Below are 22,041 nucleotides of genomic sequence, written 5' to 3'. Positions count from 1 at the left end.
AAGCAGACAGGCGTGGCTCTGCAAAAGTTTATCGCCGGGGGGGAGTTGGGGGGTGATGGAGTTCCCCAATTCTTAGCAAAACAGCTCAGGAAACCAGAAGGAAGCCCACCGGCACGGTCTAGGGACCACCGGCTGCAAGGAGTGGCTACCGGCCATATATCTATTTTGTCGGGAAATTAAGATAGCCAGTCGGCATATCTTTATGCCGGTCGGCATATATTTCTGGCCGGTCGGCACGAAACGAGGGGAACCACCAGAATGTTGACACCTGTCCCCCCCCACTCAACCTTATCTCCTACAAAAGATCCCAGCTTCGTAGTTTTCCTCGTTTTCACACTGATTTACTCCAATGGAAGAGTTTCTTGCTCAAAATCTCACAGCTTGGATTGCTAGCTTGGATGGCTCGGAAAAGGTGAATTTTCGGGGTTTCGGCATAAATGCACTATTCACTCTGGGTCGTACCCCGTTGCATCTCCCGTTTCTTCACGCCGCGGCAAGATTTTGGAATCCGGTGACACATGTCTTTAGCTTCGCCGGGCAAGAGATGTGCCCTACCTTCGAAGATTTCCGAGCCTTAATGGAGTCCGAGCGCGACGAGGAGCTCCTGCCCCAACTAAATTTTGGTCATGCCCAATCCTTAGGGCGCATGTGCGGACTCAGCATGCGCGATGCTCGGTCTCTGATGGGCGACGGGATGTTAGATATTCCGAGTTTGGCCAATCGATTTTCTGACGCTGGTGATCGCAGCAACCATTATTGGCAAGGCTTCCGGCGACATGCGCTCTGCTTGTGCATGCTGTCTCATTTCCTGTTCATTTCGGGCTCTGGAGGGGCTAGTGTCCGGCTGATTGAGGTTGCCCAAGGCTTGAGAGAGGGCAAGAGCTATATTGCCATGGCTCTGGCCGAGACACTAATGGGCTTAGACGCCTTTTACCGTCATGAGACGTCTAGATTGGCGGGGAGTCCACTACTATTACAGGTAATGTTTTCCACCCAATCTCGCATTTCTGTTTTGCTCACATCACTCGGCCCTCGAGCTCAGTCTTTTCTCACAAAACCCCATTCTCACTCTTCTCTCATCGTACATCTCTCTATTCTTTAATCTCTCATTTTTCGATCCCTCCCCAGGTATGGCTGATGGATAAACTGCAGGTTGTGGACTCCTGCCCCGCATATTCAGCTCGCGGCTACTTCTTCCGGCATCATCTAGTCAATGCCTTGGATGAGGAATGGTGGTTCGCTTGGATGTGCCACTTGTCCGCAGACCGTATTGCTTGGCGGTGTCCTTGGTTGAACCTTCCGGCAATGAGTTACAGCATGCCTCGACAGACTGGGATTCAACTGGTCGGTCTCACTCATTGTGTATTCTATTTCCCATTTCGGATTCGACGCCAATTTGGCCATGATCAGACCTGCCTGCCAGAGGGGGTAGAGTATCCTGCGGCATTCCCAGCCCGAGGTGTACAGCTTGCTTGGCAGGCCACCGCATGGAGGATGAGAGAACTCCTGGCCCCCGCTCCTACTTTCAGTTGCACTTTGTCTGACGAGTGCATGGATTGGCTCAATGAAGAAGCGCAGATCGGACCTAGCTTGGCATCAGAGGCTTCGACCAGCTCTGGGAGGGGGCGCAGGAACACCTGACTTGACCATGCCCTAGATTTATTGCTTTATTAGTGCTTTCAAGTTTTCTTTCCTGGATGTAATAAAAAAAGCAACTTCAATTGTTTGTAAGAGCAGGAAGACTCTGTTTTGAAATCAATGAAATTGAAAGTTCTGGTACTAAGAATTTTCCACTTTGGTCCAAAAATGGTCAATGTTGTAAAAAGATTATTTGAACAAAGTCAGCTTACATTAAAACTTTTCAAAGATATTTTCGACATGGATCAGAACTGGACACGCCTGAGACCTGTCACTGAGATGTACAAACCCCAGATTCCTGCAACTGGAAAGTTGCCCCTAGTCTGAAGAACGCCGCAGCACTGCATAGCAACGGAAAGTTGCCCCTAGTCTGAGTGGCACTGCACCGGAGATTCCAACGAATGCTGATGGACTAAGATGGCTGAGATGATCAAAATGGACAAAGTTGATCGGGGAAGTGTTATGGCTGAACTCCAGGATGAAGCTGCCTACGTATCCCAAACATGGGAATCAAGCCTTACGTAGTTCCGGTTTAGGTTCGCTTGAGTATTTTCATTCTCCTTTTGCGCTCTAACTTTTGCCAAGGTCGCCCTTTGCGGGTTTTCAGCCTTGCGAGCTCAGTTTTTATATTTTCTAATTTTTTGTGCTCTAACTTTTGCCTAGGTCGCCCTTTCGGGTTTTCGGCCTAGCGAGCCTCTCAAGGGTAGTATTTCTTCAACTTGTCCATATTGATCGGTTGAGAGAATTCTAAGCCATCTAAGTCCATTAGAACCACAGCTCCGCCTGACCAGATGGTCTTGATGATGTAGGGACCAGTCCAATTGGGTCTGAACTTGCCCCTCGGGTCGTGGATGGGAGCTCGGTTGTCTTTGAGTACCAAATCCCCCTCCTTTAGATTTCTGGACTTAACCTTCTTGTTAAAAGCCCGAGCAATCCTGCGCTGATAACTCTGAACGTGGTACAGTGCTTTCAGTCTCCTTTCATCAAAGAGCATTAGTTCCTCGAACCTGCTTTGCTGCCAATCTGCCTCAGCTATCTGACACTCGGCCAATACCCGTAAAGACGGAACTTCAATTTCAATAGGTAGAACAGCCTCCATTCCATAAACTAACGAATACGGAGTTGCTCCGGTAGAAGTTCTAATCGAAGTTCTGTAGCACCACAGAGCAAACGGCAACTTATCTGGCCAATCTCGATAGGTCTCTACCATTTTCCGCAGTATATGCTTGATGTTCTTGTTGGCGGCCTCAACTGCTCCATTGGTTTGCGGCCGATACGTAGATGACTTATGAAAAGCCACGTTATACTTTTCCAACAAGTCGACCACTTCTTTCTTAAAGTGGGATCCATTGTCCGAGATGATCTCATTTGGCACCCCGTAGCGACAAATGATGTTGTTTCTGATGAACTTTGCGACGTGCGACGCCTTCAACACCGCGTAAGATTGGGCCTCGACCCACTTTGTGAAATAATCTATCGCTACGAGGATATACTCATGTCCGTTCGATCCCTTCGGGGTAACAGCTCCGATTACATCGATCCCCCACACGGAAAACGGCCACGGGGAAGTCATATTGTACAATTTGGATGGTGGGATGTTCATACGGTTCGCATGGATCTGGCATTTGTGGCATCGCCGAACAAAGCCGATACAATCCTCTTCCATGGTCGACCAATAATAGCCCTGTCTAAGGATTTTTCTTGCCAACATTACTCCATTCATGTGTGCACCGCATTCTCCTCCATGGATGGCCTCCATTAGGCGTTTCGACTCTTCAGCTTCTACACAGAGCTTATGCATTCCCAGATGACCTCTTTTGTACAGTTTACCTCCGCAGATGATGAACTGAATAGCCATTCTTCTAATGGCCCTTTTATCCTTGGTGCTTGCCCCTGTCGGATACGTCTCCTTTTCCAAGAAGTTCCAAATATCGTAATACCAGGGGTTGTCGTCTTGGGCCTCATCTATGGCGGAAACTGACTCGTATGCTGGTGCAAACTTCTGATCAATGATGACTGGACGCATCCGGACTCCCGACGGGATGTCTATCATGGAAGATAGAGTTGCTAACGAATCTGCAAACCTGTTGTTCTCTCTTACGAGGTGGGTGAAATTTAGTTTCTCGAACCGAGGAATTAACAAATCCAAGGTTTGGTGGTAAATTATCATCCTTTCCTCCTTGACCTTCCAGTCCCCTTTTGCTTGGGATACAACAAGATTCGAATCCCCAATGACATCCAACCGTCTTACCCCTAGCTCTAGGGCTGCTTCCAGACCAGCAATACATGCCTCATACTCTGCCTCATTGTTCGAGACCCTGAACTGGAGCTTGAATGCCAAAGGGATACAGGAATCGTCAGGCGCTATCAGCAACACTCCTATCCCATATCCATACTGGTTTGACGCTCCGTCAAAGTACATCGTCCAAGTTTCATCCTCGATATGCAGAATCGCTTCATCTGGGAATAGGTACTCAACCGCTTCATCCCCCTCAACCGGATGGTCGGCAAGGAACTCCGCTACCGCTCTCCCTTTCACCGACTTGCGTGTTACATACTTCAAGTCAAATTCAGAAAGCAATAGCAACCAACGAGCTAGCCTACCTGTAAGTGCTGGTTTCTCGAAAAGATATTTGATGGGATCCAAACGTGAAACCAACATTACAGAGTGAGCTAACAGGTAGTGCCGCAGCTTCGGGGTAGCCCATACCAAGGCCAAGCAAGCCTTCTCGAGCGGAGTGTAGCGGGTCTCGTAATCCAGCATCTTCTTGCTCAGATAGTAGATGGCCCTTTCCATTTTGTCTTCTGACTCCTGTGCGAGCATGCAGCCCATGGTGGTCTCAGTTACCGAAAGATACAATATCAACGGTCTCCCCGGTTCTGGCGGTGACAACACAGGCGGGTTCTGTAGATACTCTTTGATCTGCTCAAAAGCTGCTTGACATCGGCCGTCCCATTGGAATTTCTTTCCTTTCTTCAGGAGACCAAAAAGTGGTTCACAAGTCAAGGTTAATTTAGAGATAAACCGCCTTATGAATTGCACTTTACCTAGAAAGCCTCGCACCTCCTTTTCAGTCCTTGGTGGTGGCATTTCTAAGATGGCCTTGATTTTGGAAGGGTCGACCTCGATGCCCCTTTGCGTTATCAGAAACCCTAGCATCTTTCCTGCTGTAACACCAAAAGTACACTTCTGGGGATTTAGCCGCAGTCGAAATTCTCTGATTCTTTGAAAAAACTTTTGTAAGGCGGTGTAGTGGCCCTCTCTTTCTTTGGACTTGACAATCATGTCGTCCACATACACCTCGACCTCTTTATGGATCATATCATGCAATATCGTAGTTGCTGCCCGCTGATAGGTAGCTCCTGCGTTTTTCAGCCCAAATGGCATCACTCGATAACAATATGTACCCCACGGGGTAGTGAATGCAGTCTTCTCCCGGTCTTCGGGCGCCATTACTATCTGATTATATCCTGAGAAACCATCCATAAACGAAAGCAAGGCATGTCCTGCCGTGAAATCTACCAGTTCATCGATGTGTGGCAAGGGAAAGTCGTCCTTCGGACTGGCCCTGTTCAAATCTCTGAAGTCCACACAGACTCGAATTCTGCCGTCTTTCTTCGGTACCGGAACAATGTTGGCCAACCAAGTTGGATACTCAGACACCATCAGGAAGCCTGCGTCAATCTGCTTGGTGACCTCTTCCTTGATCTTAATGGCCCAATCAGGGCGGATCCTCCTGAGCTTCTGTTTGACAGGTCGGGCCTCGGGATTAAGAGGGATCCGGTGCTGTACAATCTCAGGATCGATTCCAGGCATGTCTTCGTAGGACCACGCGAAAACATCTTTGAAATCTTTTAACAAAGCGACTAAGCGCTCGCGTTCCTCAGAAGACAACGTGGACCCGATCTGGACCAGCCGCGGGTCCTTCTCAGTACCAACATTCACAGTAGTGATTTCATCCATTAAAGGTTTAACAAATCTTTCCTGCTCTTGATCAATTAACCGTTGCAAAACCGGAGGAATTTCTTCCTCGTCGTTTTCATCAAAATTTTGAAAATCCTGATTTAAGCAATAAATCAAAGGCACAGAAAAATACTCCGAAACCACACCCACGTCGTTCTCATTAAATACTTCCGAGCCGTCGGATTCTTCCGTTACAACAGACTCAAAAGAAAATGAAAAAGACGATCTAGACAGGACTGTGGTATCCGGGTTATCACCCCCGGGAATACCGGACTCAGACTCAGTTGAGCTGGAATCTGATTCCGACGTACAAGATTCGGCAGAATCAGATTCCGGCTCACTACCTGACCCGGTGCTGCTTGATAAAAAGCCTTCTTCATATTGCCAGATGAGAGAAGGTGCGATGGATGCATCCAAAATAGCTGATGGTAGGCCCGCAGCCGTTTCATTCCCAATCACACATACCGAGGAGCTATCCCCCAAGCACCTCTGTTCGATCGGAGGATCTGACAGCAGACATGCCAGCGCTGCCCCCATTTCATCTTCAGCGTCCTCGGACTGTACCTCCTTACTTTGCTCGGCCTCAGCCGATAGATCTGCCTGCCCTTCGGCGATGTCATCCTCAGGTAATTGTAAATCAAAGAAAATTTCAAATCCCGGTACGCGCTTCTTCTCCGCATTGAGCCACGGCTCCGGGAAGCCACAGAACGGAAAGTCCTCCCCCTCCCGGACGAAACGTCCGTTCAGGGTCCCCCGAATGGGCTGATGCATCAAGTCAAAGGGCTTCCCTATCTGTTTCGCCCTGGCCCTTCTGGCCATTTCCTTTCCTTTCCTTATCCAATCCTCTTTGGTGGGTAAGTAGCCCAAACCAAAGGTATGGGGGTTATGTGGCACCTCTGTCGATGCTGTGGCACCTTTCCTACCGCTCTTGCCTAATCCCATCCCGGGGATGTATTGGAGTTTGTTCATGAGATAAACTGCTTGGGCGCTGACATACACCCCTTCGTTAGCTGCCATGATGTTCTGTACAACCCGAGCCTCGGCCAAGGTAAAACCTGATATGAACACATCTTCTATACCATGCTCAATTTCTAGAACAGGCGTAGACACCTCTGGTGGTGGATGAATTGATGAATTTCCAAAAACAATGGCTACTCCCTTCCCATAGGGGTATTTCACCACTTGATGTAAGGTAGAGGAGACCGCCTTTACCTGATGCAGCCACGGCCGTCCCAAAAGCAAGTTGAACGTTGCAGGAACCTCCAAAACATGGAAATCTATCTCATGCTGTCCGGGCCCAACCTTTGTTTGAATCTTAACTGTCCCCATTACCTCCCGGCTTGTGTTATCATATGCCCGAATTACCTGGGCCGTTGGTATAAAATCCGCGACTTTCAAACCAATCGCATAAGCGGTCCTTGCCGGGCAGACATTGATAGCGGATCCCGTGTCGACAAGTACCACAGGTATCCATTTATCTCTGCACTCGACAGAGATGTAAAGCGGCTTGTTATGGTTTGCACCCTCGGGTGGCAGCTCTTTGTCAGAAAAACTCAACGCTGGGGAATTCCCTCCTGAAAAGACTAATCCCACCAGCTGCTCGGGCGTGGTGTCTATGGATAGCTTGGCCTTGTCCATGGCTGACAGGACAGCCTGCCTATGTACTCGAGAAGCCATAAGCAGTCCCCAAATGGAGATGTCTGCTTGCATCTTTTTCAGTTGTCTCAACACAGCCTCGTCTTCGAGTTGCCTCTCCTTTTGTTTCTCTGCTTCATTATCTTTCCCAGACGCCTCTGGTTGATCTAGGTGTGGAGGCTTGAAATACCGTCCACTCCTAGTCATGTGATCGACTTCGCCGATATACCAGGTATCATCTGGTTGGTTACCTTTCCAATCCTCGTCCGTGTGGGCAAGACATAGATCGTCGTCTTCCCACCACATACCATCTGCGTCTGACAAGCATCTGTCTGGTTCTGGCACAACTGTCCCGATACTCACAGTACCTTTTACAGCATCCTCCATTTCCGTACTTGCGGCGGTTTCGACCCCTACGTGGCCTTTTGCTTTTCTGATCCTCTCAGAATCCTCGAATCTTTCTTGTTCTGACTGCGTCAATGTAGTAGATTGCTCACTGACCCCTGTACTTAAAATGCTCCATTCCCGAGCGAAACTCTCGACACCGGCGCTCTCCGGCGATATATTCTGCTTTTCGACACTCCCGGGTGTCGTTGACATTCCTGCCCCTGCCGGGCCTTGTTCTGACTGGAACTCCCCTATTACATCCGGCTGATCATCTAACCACCCCGTGGCCTCTGCTGATTCTTCATTATCATACCAGTTGATGGCTGAGTCTTGGTCATCAGGAAATTGGGACTTGACAACATCCTTTTCCACGGCTGTCAAATCATCCATTTCCTGTCCTGAATTGTCCCCTCGGATTACACACAGCTCTCCCCCGACTGGAAATTCGACGTTTGGTCTATTCTGGCCCACGGGTGAAATGTAGTCATTCGGATTGTAAGCATTCCCAACATCATTCTCAGGCTCCACGGACCCTGGTTTGACAACCCCTTTCTTGTTCTCGATGGTCACCACCACTGGCTTGGGTTGGGTTATGGAGATATCCGTCATGCACAAATCGGTGCAATCGGGGAGGAAAACTTTAGGTTTAGGTAGGTAGGAGGGTGTGATGTAGATACTAGGATCGTAGGATGCGACCCCAGTGTGGATGAAGTTGACTCTTTTGGGCGGTGGAACTTGGTTATGTGCGGGAAGAGGATTTGTGGTAACATTAGGTTTCTCAGGGGGGAGAATCACCCCATTATCAATGAGATCTTGAATCTCATGACGTAAGCGAAAGCATAGGTCAGTGTCATGACCATGCTGCTGGTGGAACGCACAATATTTGGCTGGGTTGTGGGTAGCGGGTAGTCTTTCTGGCAAGGGCCGCGGCTCTAAGGGCTTCAGATGCCCTTTTCTGATCAAAACCCCCAGAGCTTTGGATAGGGGCATATAAAGTGGAGCAAAGGTTCTGGTGTTTCTGGGAGGGTATTTGGCTGTTTGTGAGTTGCTTCCGGACGCGCCGGAGAATGGTGTGGTTGCTGTATTTCTTGGGGAGGGGTTAGTGGTGACCATACTCACTTCGGAGGTCCTGGCAGTCGCAGCGCCACTCGGGCCTGTATTAGTACTACGATTGAAATTTCTGCGGGGTTGGTCCCGATCATTATCAATCCAACCTTGTCTCAAGGCGTCCTCGATCTGCACCCCCATTTCATGTAAATCAGCAAAGGTGGGAAAGGGGACTACGATCATCTTTTGCATTAGCTTCGGCTGAAGATTGCGCACAATCATCCGAATCTGGTCTTTGTCTGTGGGTCTCAAGGTCATCATTGAAGCTTTAGCCCGCCATCTAGTTACAAACTCTGAGAAGCTTTCCTTGGGTTCTTGCCTTGTTGTCTCGAGATCCCGGGTCGTGATCTCGATTTGTGTGTTATACGAGTACTGCAGGATAAAGGCCTCAGCCATCTCGTCCCAGTTTCTCTTGACGTCGTCCCCCAACTTGGCATACCATGCGGACGCCACACCTGACAAGGTCCGGCCGAATAAAGATAGTTTCTGCAATCTGGTGAGGCCCATTGGCCTTAGGACGTCTGAAAACAGTCGCAGGTGTACCATGGGATCCTCAGACCCGTCAAAACGATCAATTTGGGGCATCTTAAATCGATCTGGCAGCGTCACGGCTGTGTCGATATACCCGTCTCCAATGTCCGGAATGGACTTCGCACCTTGAGATTTCTTGAAAAGCTTTTCAAGCTTGTGCATTTTTAATGTCACGGGGTCTATTTCAGACTCAAAAGGAGAATCCGATACGTTAATGGGAGTGGTTGCCTTGGATTGTTGAGGCGGAATTGGGGGTGGAGCCGGTCCCGTTGGGATGTCTGTATCTTCTTGGACATTCCGGGCGTTTGGTGTTTCTTCGGGTATTGGAGCCCTTAATGGAGGAGGGATTTGCTGCGAAGGTGATGCCCCGGTTTGCTGTTGCAACCTTCCAATTAAATCCGCTTGCTCACTCATCACTGTAGCCTGTTGCCTGGCAAATTCTGCCTGTCGGGCAGCATCTTGCTGCATCATTTTCATGCTTTCCTGAAGTTGGCGCACCATCTCCTCTAAGTTAGCCATATTGTTCTGCTCTGGTTGAATTGCTGGTATGCGTTCTCTCTCTGTGGGTGAAACGGGATCCTGATCCCTACTGTACACAGGTGGGGTAGACGAAGCCCTTTGTATTGATTGCTGAACCGATATCCTCTGCCTAGTTGCTTTCCGTTTAGTAACCGGGGGTAGAGAGTGGTACACTGGTTGTCCTTCTATCAGATCCTCAGATCGATGGAGCCGGCGACCTCTGATCCAGAGTGCTTGGGGAATGTCTACTGGGTTAGACGCAATGATGCTAAACTACCTAGCAAAAAGATAAATAAAGCAATAAATAAACCAACAATCGGACAACACAACAGCATAAAATAAACAAATAATATACAGTTGAATTTTCAAAACGCATAGTCGATAAGCCGAGCACACGGTTCCCCGATACCGACCACTGTTCTCAAAATCTCCATTCCCAATACTGAACCCTGATACCCTCAGATAAGTGATTCTCTTAAAGCTGATACTGATGCCCTCAGGCCAGATGCCCAGACTTACAAACTGGTGTGTTCATTTCCCTGCAGAAATACATTCTAACAGCACATAGGAAGTAAAGAGAGCCAAAACACCCCTATGTTGGGATAGGGTTTCCCTGTCCTATTTTGTCAGGAGCTAGGGTTTTACTACGCACACAGCGGTTTCAAACAACCTAACATCGGGTAAGCAACCTGTCCTAGTTTGGAATGGTCACTACGGATTCCGAATATGCACTAGGTTGAATGGTCAAAAAGGGTGCCCCGGTAAAACCGGGGTTTGTGTTCCCATACTGTCAGAGCCCATAGCCGGTCAGCCTTATGGACATGCCTTGACAAGACAAGCCTCCGGCAAACCGTTCAGGAATGGCAGATGGCAAACACTGTGTTCCTAGGCGCACCAATGCACATGCAATGCAAAGAAGCACATAAATGAAGTCAAAACAGAATATCACGAGTTCGAGTCAAGTTCTCTAATTTCCCCAGCAGAGTCGCCAGAAACTGTAACAGCGCCCGCGGGGGGGACATCGCTACAGCTCGGACTCGACTTTTCGTAGTCACGGTTCTAAATCTGAACCAAAGAGTCCAAATCCGGCAAATCGTTTTTAGGAAAACTGATTTTTTGAAAGAAGTGCCAAACATGGACTGCTTTGCCAGATACAGAGTCGCCACCTAAATATTTTATTTTGGGAAATTTAGGAAACCCTGACTCGGTGCCAAAAGGCCACGTGTCCGTCATCACCAAAGTTGCCTCGGCTCGGGAACTTGGGTACGATTGGGGAAGGTCACTTCGTGAGCACCCCCGCTCGCCCGGTCATAGACCGGCCTCTACTAACCGTGATATCCGTTTTTGAAAACTTTACGCGTTCTTAATCCATTTATTAGCCTAGAATTACTATGTTATGCGCACAGCAAACAAGTATAGACCAAATTGCTCAAATTGGGACAAAACATTTCATGTTTGTTTAAAAAAAAGGTTTGCTATTCGCAAGTAGGCTAAAATGCAGATTTTGCCACCCTCAAGTGGGCTTTTGGAAAAGGTGGTTTTGCCACTATCTAGTGGGCTTAAAATTCACAGTTTTAACGCATTATCCCAATTTAAGCAATTTGACCTCCACCCACAGGCATTCAAGCAGTTTATCTCATGTAAGCACTTAGCCGCATGGCAAGCATACTATTATGGCAACATTCACACGCATGCTGGATGCTAAAGCAAAAATACTTACATTGTACTCCGTGCCAAAACAGTAAACTAGTTAGCAAACATGCATGTCCTAGTTCATGTTATTTTGCCTAATGCCACACATACAAGGTGCAATTTTAGTTAGGCTCGGTTAACCTAGATATGGCATACGATATGCAACCAACTAATTCATGTATTCAATTTTGGAATTTGAAAATACGAATGCGTTTAGCATGATGTACCGAGCCCGGTGCATGTTAACAGATGCATGAATGCACGCATGCATATCATAAGGTATGCTAATTTCAAAATGCCCTAATCTACCATCATAAGCTGGTAAATAAAAGGGAAGAAAGAAATGGGGATTGGAAGACATGCACACACTCACCCACACTTATTACATGTTTACCCTCACTCAGAGGGCTCGAATTAATATTACAGTCCCAAAATAAAGAATAAATAAAATTATTACAAAATTTCCTAATTAATTAAAAAAAAGGAAGCAAAAGAATAAAGAGGGTGGCCACAGCCTCTGCCTCGGGGCGCGCAGATGATGCATGCTCGAATCCGTCCTGCCCGGAAAACCCGTACTATGCTCTTATCGCTTCTGTTTGTACCGCCTTGTCTTTCTGAAAAATTTCCAAAATGCTGGAACAAGCTCTCTGCATCCTGCAGAGCACCACCGGCCAGACAGAATCGCCACCGGCACTCCAAACTTCCCGTCGGCACTTTATCAGGTTCATCGGCACTCCAGATAGTGCCGGTCGGCACTAAATTCTGCCGGTCGGCAGAAACTTCCTGCAACAGACAATCTGACAGCAAACAGAGGATAGGCAGTGCATAGTATGGAGTTTTTGGGCACATGTAAGCATGGTCTTACTTCTTATCATGCTTTGGACTCAAAGAAGCATAACTTTCGATCCTCGAATCATCAATGGTACATGGTGAGTCAAAGGATCGAATTTGCCATTTAATATGAAAATGCATGCAACAATCAACATGAAAAACCGAGGCCTTATCAAGTTAGAGTCAAAGGTCCCGATGACCGGGGATCAAGGCACATTACATCACTTGAAGTATGAATGGTCCTTGACTCCCGCACTTGGTTTGACACCCCAAACCAAGTAAATGCAATGCATGCAATGCTCATAAGCCTCAAATGTGTCATACCACCAAGATGTAAAGCACAACAAACATTATGCTATCAACATGACAAATGTACAATACTAAGCATGCAAGGTACCAAAATGGTGCAAACATGGACCAAATTGACTATGGGATCGATGTGCTACACAAAGTTTAATGGAACAACTATGCAACAAACATGGAGCAAGCATGCAAGAGGGCTAAAAAAATGGCAAATGGACAGACCCTTTTCCTCCTCAAAACAGTGACCAAAGGTGCTTAAAATGGTAGGCAATCAACTCATGTTAACAAGCAAATTCATGGTCCCAAAGTTAAGACACAAAAGGAGACAACTCACCCCCATTATCATGACCACTCATGGCGTGATCAAAACAAGCAAAAACAGGATCTATGCATGCAAAAATAGGACCCAAAAAGCTCCTAGTATGGCAACTAAGATATCCCCCATGAAGCAAACACACTAAGGCTCATTCTTAGGCATAAAGGGGACACATCTTCAAGGCATGAAAGAGGCCATGCATGCACACATACAAGCATGATTCTTGGACTAAAATATGACCCATAGATGATGCCAAATCAAGAGGGTAAACACAACCATGCATGCTAGAGGTCAAAATGCTCAAGGCATCCAAGCCAAAATACAAAGCAACTCTGACAAACATGCTAAACATGACCAAGTTGACAACCAACAGATTTTAAACATGGAAAAACAATGCTAAATGCTCCATGGAACCAAGCCAACACACACAAAAATCATGGCCTAATCATAGGGTGTGCTTTTAAGCAAAATGGAGCGATACAAAGCAAATATCACAAGCATGCGAGAGGGCCCAAATCCGACCAAAAATAGAGATTATGTAAGACCTAAGATGCCTAAAAAAGTACTGAAATGAAGCCAAGAAACAACAAGCACGCATGCTATCCTTTTGAGCCCAAAAAGCAAGTAAACAAAACCATAAAGGGAGAGGGGTGTCCCTCCCCTATGCAAGACTTCAAACCAACTTTTTTGACACTAAAATACACTGATTTTTGGTGATCAAAAGATCAAAATGCTGAAGTGAACAAAACCTTATCAAAAGGGCACCAAAATAGGCCAAACAAGGCCTATGAAGGTGAGTTTGCAATCTAACCACAAAGAGACCTCAATGAAAGTGTTAGAGCAGGAAAATATGAACCTTTTTTGTGTTATACACAAGAGCTAAAACAGTAAACAAAATAGGTAGAAAACCGATGCAAGTTTGGGGAATAAAGAGGAAAATGCTCACCCTTGAAGAACCCTTGAAGAGCAAGTGGTCTAGCCTCCTTCTTTGGATCAAAACCAGTCCAAAACTCAAGAAACAACTCCCCCAAGTCCCTCAATCTCGGACTAAGGTGTGATAGTGTGTGTAATGGTGCAAAAGTAAGGTAAAACACACCTTTTGGGCCAAGAAACACACACAAAGGAGGGGGAAGAGGGAGATATAGAGATAGAGTGTATCTATATTGTTAAGGGCTGGTTTTTGCTTCTAAGAGTCTAACCTAGAACCAAGAGGAAAGCCTCCCTCTTATAAGGATCCCTCTTGCAAAGCTTATTCAACAAGCTTGGCTAGAGGGAAATCCCTCCATACACGTGTATGGAGGGGAAAGGAGTTGGTGCCAGCTATCACAGCTGGCACAAAATATCTCCAAAAAGTGGAGGAACAGTGGTCGGCTGCCCAAAAAAGCTATTCCGGTAAAAAACAGTGCCGACCGGCAAGATATTATGCCGACCGGCAATAAAGTGTGCCGACCGGCAAACAAAATTGCCGATGGAAGAAAAAGACCAGCCGGTGGCCTCCAGCCACTGCCGGTGGTGTATGGGGATGTCTCACAAGGCATTCCCTGCCCCTCTAAGGCAAAACAAAAGTGTTTGGTGCAAAACCAGACACTAAACAGTCGAGTTCGGGGATCCTGAGGCAAGGCGCGCGAGCCGAGACCTCCGGGAACTCCAAACGAACACAAACATGGATAATCACCGAGTGTTCAAACGGTGACGTCCAAGTCTTGAGGACGGTCAAAAATGGGGTGTCTACAGGCCTGTGCCACGGTATTATTTCCCCCGGGTTAGGGCCTCATGACCATTAGCCACAGTATTATGTCCCCTGGGCGAGGGCTTCTACTAAGGATACCACAATTACATTCGAAGGAAATTTAGACAGTCATCCACTCATGCAAAACATACCATTTCAGGGAACTTGTCATTTCATATCATCAGAGAATAATTAAAGTTCACCATTTGATTAAACTTGCATTATAGTTTATACAAAAGATTCACAAGTATGCATATACTAGAGAGCATACATATTCCAATGCTTTACAATGCAAGCAATTCACGAATTTAAAACACATAACTGTTCATATCGAAACACTTAAGCATATTCTTGATGCTTTCGAATTCATACTTATCACATGAATGCAACCTAGATCTTTTCTAGACGCTCATTGCTCTTTTGGACGAGTGCGTGAGTTATTAACTCATGCTCTGATACCACTCTGTCACGACCCGCACCCGCCCCCGTGGGTTAAGGACGTAACTGGCCAGTAATCATGAGATTACCTACGGCCTCAAACCAAACCAATCGTATTTTAACAGAGTTAATGGGGGCCAAACAGAAGCAATTTAAAACTTTGTCCATAGAGTTGTGCTTATATGCACGCCACAACATTCCCGACATAAATATGTTAACAACTCACATCAGAAAATACAGTAACAAAAGGTTTTGTACAGATAGGATCATTAGACTAAGCCACCCCGTCAAAACTGTACGTAACAGATACAGAGTCCTCGCCAACATGACAAGACATAAATACCAAACAAAAGGGCGAAGACGAGTCTCATGCGTGAGACGTAGGGGCTGACTCTCAAAAACTTGGTTGTTCCATACTGGCTTCACTGGGGCTGGGTCTGGACCTCTCTTAGCTCACCTACAAACACATGAATGAGCATGAGCGAAAGCCCAGTGAATAATATCAAATAAAAAGATACAACAATATGTAGAACAACATATTCCGAACGGCCTTGGGCCCAATTCATATTTCTATTTAATATATATATATACAATTTAAGTCAAGTGACTATGGTTCCAAACATACTGGCCTTTGGCCCATTTATCTTTCCATAACAACTGGCCTTTGGCCCATTTAGACTTTCGTTCATGTCAAAACGGCCTCTAGCCCATTCATTCATGTCAAAACGGCCTTTGGCCCATTCATTCTATTATTCAGATCGAACTGTTATTCGTGTCAAACTATTACTTATATCAAACTATCATTCGTGTCAAACTGGCCTTTGGCCCACTCAAGTGACAAACTGGCCTTTGGCCCATCTAAATGACAAACTGGCCTTTGGCCCATTCAGACTTTCATTCATGACAGAACAGCCTCTGGCCCATTCATTCATGTCAAAACGGCCTTTGGCCCATTCATTTGTGTCAAAACGGCCTTTGGCCCACTCATTCATGTTGAAACGACCTTCGGTCCATTTATTCATGTCAAAACGACCTTCGGTCCATTCATTTATGCCAAAACGACCTTTGGTCCATTCATTTATGTCAAAACGACCTTCGGTCCATTCATTTATGCCAAAACGACCTTCGGTCCATTCATTTATGTCAAAACGACCTTCGGTTCGTTCATTTATGCCAAAACGACCTTCGGTCCATATTTATATCAAAACGACCTTCGATCCATTCATTTATGACAAAACGACATTCGGTCCATATTTATATCAAACTGGCTCATAGGCCTTTTATATCAAACTGTGTCCACCATTCAAATTAATGAACTTTACAAAACTTACATAGAAGTAGCCATTGGACAATAACATATGTCAGATATTACTCACAGTGATCGATTGGTTGAATTGCCCTGGTGCTTGACCCTACACATCACATAACATATATGGGTCACAAATAATTCAATCCGTTCTTTAATTCACATATTCCTCTTTAGGCTTCATTCTTATTTCTTTAACTCAATTACAATGCTCAACGTATGCCTAAGAGTGCTTAGAAGTGAAAGGGAACGGAAAAACAGAACACAGAATGCATTTTTAAAATTTCAGGAAACAGGGTCCCCGCTCGAACGTGAAATGCCCCGCTCGAGCTGACCCTTAAGGCCTGCAAAAGTGCTGGTTGCATCTAAAATACGCTCGAGCGTTAAATAGGGAGCTCGAGCGAAAAGCCTATCAAAATAGCTCCCCCGCTCGAGCGTGAATTACCCCGCTCGAGCGGACATCAAGTCTGCAAAAAGTATTGGAAGCACGCATTTCCTGCTCGAGCGGCAGGTTCCCTGCTCGAGCGGATCTCAAAATTCTGGAAAACCCAGAATTGTGTTCTTGAGCTTCACTTCGACTATCAACCAACAATTTATGCATGTTATGGCTCAAATTACTCATAGACATGTACTAACATGGTACAAGGATAATTTACAACATATTGAAGCTCAATTTCATAATTTATTTGCATGCATGTCCCAAAATATCACAACCTTATCACCAATATGCTCAAATTCAAACATTCAAAACTTATGCTCCCATGATTTGTACATGCATGCCCTTTTTGACTTCATATTCACTTCAGATAATGTAATTAGTGCTCATTCCCATAAAATTTGACAATGACATGCTTGCATGTGGGATTACACTATTAATGTTTCATAATTTCACAAATTACATGCTAGATTTGTGATTCCATGGGAGTTCATTACATGCATGCACATATCAAGCCTCAATTTCAACAAAATGATCTCAGATCATGCTCTTGATCACAAACAATCCTTGAACACACAAGATTACACATTAAACTTATGAATTCAAGAATCAATGCTTACCTAGAGGCTCAATCTTCACAATTATCGCCAAGTCTTGCACCTAGCCTTCCCAATTCACAATTTACAAGCCAAAATACACCAAGATGCCCCCTTTCCCTCTCAAGGTCGGCTCTCTCTCTATTCCAAGACACAAAATCTGGTTTTGAGCTCAAATGTACAAATTGAGTGTATATGGCCTCTCAAATAAAGTCCCACTAACCATTACTTAATATTATTAAATAATTGGGCACTAAATTCATCAATTTAATCGATTTAATCTGACTCGAATCAATTTTCAATTAAATTCCACCGTAGGCTCTAAAAATTATGCCAATCACAAAGGTATAGTCAATTTCGGGTTCTGTGGCCGATAAGGCCTCCAATTTAATTTTCGAAGCGGAAAATCAAACAGATATTCCTACGGTGAACAGATAAAAATTCAAAACAACATATTTTCACATAATGGTGCACCAAATCATGCAAAACACATAATCACATTCATATTAAGGACCAATTAACATATTACGGAACAAGGGTATCACAGAAGCGATATTTCTTGCCAGCAACATGTGCGCCTGGATCACCCTCGAGAGTATGATAAAGTCCTGTTGGCAATGACACAATTTCAATGTCGTTCACATAAGCATATACCTCATCCAAAATACCATCTGTTGATGGAGATAACATTACGATTAATGGCTGATTTTCATCCATGTTCACACAAAATTCTTTGGCAAAAGATTGTAAGCTCAAAGCATCAGCAGTAAGTGAACCACTGAAGTTGCTAAGGAGGGTATAAGGACCGGCTTTTACAGTAAAAAAAGCCTTAGACCTTTTGAAACCTAGGTATGAAGCAGGATAGAAATGAAGACGAATGAATTTTGGGCTAGTAGAGACTTGGAATCTATAGGTGAATTGTGAACGAGAAATCCAAGCAGACCCATAAGGAACAGGATTGACAGAAAACAGTCGGTCAACCGGTGTTAAGCTTATTAATTTGGCCTTGGATCCTTGAGAAATGATATATTTCAAACCAATATCTCCTATCCACTGTCGGCCATCTAGTGCAGATGATGAGTTGCCAGAGAAGCTGCAGTTAACAACAATACTATCTACTAGGTAATAAAGTGCAGGTGAGTTGCCACCGACAACTAAAAAAGTAAAATGGCAGAGCAAGGAGTAAAGAGAGATAACAATGGACAATTTTTTATTTTTTATTTTTTATTTTTTTTTGTGTGTGGTGATCTTGGATTGGATCAAAGAGATTTTGGAAATGATAAAAGAGGAGAAAGATAAAGACCAATACTCCACAAAGATGGAATTGTGATGTAGTTATGTAGTTAAGAGAAGTTAGAAGTTAGAGACGAAGGTAGAAGCACAAAGATGGAGAGAATTTACATTGTCTATTATGTTGGCGTAAAAGCCAATATATAGAATACAAGATGGTGGATACAAACAAAACCAAAAACTTAACGCATACCTAACTTGGTAAGACTTTACGGCCAAGATTTGCAAAAAATTCTAACACCCTAGTCAAGCCTAGTCATAGGCTTTATAAAATGTCTACATAAAAATAAATACAAAGAGACAAAAATCTCTAAAGGAAAAACTACTATTATTTTCTATGTGCTATAGTTTCTATAATTATATACACTGTCTACCCTCCCCGATTTTCAAAGGGATAGACTGAAACAGATAAGATTGGGCTAATCTTTTCTATCTTGTAGCGTTGGCTGAAAGGATTTGTCTGACCACTTTCCGCCTAATAATGCAGGTTGCTCCACGTGTCCTGGATAAGGTTAGAGTCGATCAGGAGACAGCCACATATGATAGTGGGGTCCACTATGCTTCCATTCTGTTGATGAGATTGTGATATTCTTCATTAGTCTCTGATGGAGGGGAATCCAGATCTTGGCTGTATTGCTCATTCTGAAAATGTTCTACATCATCCATGGCCATGGCTAGTTCCAACGGAAGATCCAAATTATTTCTCTTTTTGAGATTTAATAACATGTCAAGAGCCTCATTAATTTGTGTAGGAGACCTTTGATATGTTATGGGAAAATGGGTTACAAATAGTATTCTTCCATCTGTGACCATAAATGGCAATTTTTCTGAGCCATGGATGTTGGACGATGCCTATGAAATAGATATTAGACTATCTATCCAATATTCTGTCAAAGAAAATTTTTGGATATTTTCCAATCGCTCTCTTCGGTGATCTTCATATAAATAATCATTTTCAAATTCAAAATCTTCAATTTCTTTAAGATACCAAATCTGGTATGGTTGGAAAAATGTTCTCGTTCCTGCCAACCAACGGTGCTAGAGATCCAAAAAGTAAAATATTTACTCTATCAAAAGCCTTTTACTACCCATGAGAGCATTGCTTTGATGATCATTGGATATTCTATCCATTGGATTGGATCTAAAATTTGGAAAATAGCTTGATTAGTTATTCCCCAATCTATATCTTCAAAATATCACATGTCATGATTTGCAATGATGGTTGTTTTGGGAATTCCATCTTTAAAATTTAATTTATCATAATATCGTTCTAAGATTTTTCTAATCTTATCACGATGATCCTCAACTCGATTTTTTATTAACATAAAAATTTCTCTTGGGAGCAAAGTTCTTGCTTTTTTAAAAAGACAAATTCTTTTTTTTGTTCAAAAACTAGATCAGAAAACTCATCTGATATGAGGTCTGATAGCTGAAGAAAATTGTTTATTTTTTCAAAATTAAAATCTTCATTCCAATTCATTTGTTTAAGGATATTGAAACAAAGATTTTGCAAATCTTTTAATTTAGCTGTTTGCTCAGCTAATTTGTTGGCCAGAACTCCCATATGTTTTCGAAATTTCACTTTGTTGTCTACAATGTGAATTTTCCAAACTCCATTGAGTTCTGTATAAATTTCTCTAGATATACCAAGGTTGAAAAAATCTTTTATTTCAGATTCATCTGGTCTAGATGTCTGAATATTAGTTGGAACTGGGTTAGTTCTCATTTAACAAAAATTCTTTTGATAAACAGGCATAGCTCGGGCACTGTAAAAAGCTTTTTTAGCTTTGGTCATGCTATCAAATGATTTATGATTGGCTACTGGAAAACCACAGACTTCCTTATTGCATTCATTCCAGTCTGTGTAAATTCCAGGTTGATTTCTTGCGAATACAACATAAACCCTTTCTTGTCTGGGGATTGCATGCAATTGTCCCCCAATCTCCTTGAGCGGGTTGTTTACCCTTGTCCATTATTTCCTCTTGGTTATAACGATCCCGGTTGTCCCTTTACTGTTTTGTTGTATTCCGGACTCGGTTCCGTGAAGTTGGTAGTGGTATCTATCTTGTTGCCATCCTTTAATTCCACTTGATTGAGTTTTAGCATGTTTTGAGCAGGATTGTTACAGGTTGGTTAGGCCTTGGTTTCAATTCCTTGTTGTCCAGTTTTTAGGCGATCCGCTCGAGCGGGTCTTCTTGCGCTCGAGCGGGGATTGCACACCTCCAGTATTTTGTGTTCCTGCAAAACTTCTGCAGATGTGATTTTTACGCTCGAGCGGGTTTGTTTACGCTCGAGCGGTAGCGCTCGAGCGGGTTTGGTGGCACTCGAGCGGGTAGTACTTTCTGGGTATAAGTTCTGGGAGGGGGAAATCTATGCTCGAGCGGACTGGTTTTCGCGCTCGAGCGGAAGTGCTTTATTCTTGTGTCTTAGCGCTCGAGCGGGCCTTATTGCGCTCGAGCGTGTTCAGATTTTTTTTCTTGGCGCTCGAGCGTTGTGTTCTCCGCTCGAGCGGGTCATGCGTATATGAGTTATCCGTTGGGTGATTTTAAATCACTTTTTACTTTCCTTTCTCTCTCCTACTTTTTCTAAAACCCATTTTGAGAGCTCCTCTCTCTAAAACCTTGACTTCTCTCTAGGTATTGATCTAGTAGGAGTGATTTCCTCACCTTTGGCCTTTACAAAAGAGTTGTTGATCATCGAGGGCTATCTTTTGATCCGAGAAATTCGTGGTTTGGAGCATTTTCGTTTTCTTCACCTTCTTGGTTGGGAGTCATCTTTTGAGGTCGGGATAACCTACTCCTCACTATGGGCTTTGTCTTTAAATTTTAGTATTTTGAGATGTTGGGGTTGGTTTGGTAATTTTGTGAAAGTTTGGGGCTTTTGTGTAAATTTACAAAAGTTAGGGTTTTAGCTATATAAAACCTAGGTGCATGTTTGGCATGGAAACGTGAAATTAATGTTAAGACATTAATGAAAATGGAACCTAAGGGTTGTAATGTTAATTATGAAATATGCCCTAATTACATTGGTTAATTAATTTGAATAATTAATGATGAGGAATGAGAAATTGATTTGGAAATGTGTGGAATTAAAGGGTGTAGTTGGATTATTTATCACTCACCTGGTTGAAATGTTGATTATATATATATCCATTGTTGCATTTATTTTCCGTATAGAAATAACTGCTTTGGGCTATCGGTGGAGGATAGTCATGACTGTTGTAGATAATGCATGATGATTAGGCAAACTAAAACTAATCACTGGAATGTGTCATTGAGTATGACGGTTGAAAGAATACATTAAATTTATGTGTTGTGTGATGA

This window comes from Camellia sinensis, chromosome 1 (genome assembly GCF_055761805.1).
Source record: "Camellia sinensis isolate YWXY chromosome 1, ASM5576180v1, whole genome shotgun sequence".
NCBI lineage: Eukaryota > Viridiplantae > Streptophyta > Magnoliopsida > Ericales > Theaceae > Camellia > Camellia sinensis.
The sequence above is the reverse complement of the archived record's forward strand: the minus strand, read 5'-3'. Positions refer to the sequence as shown.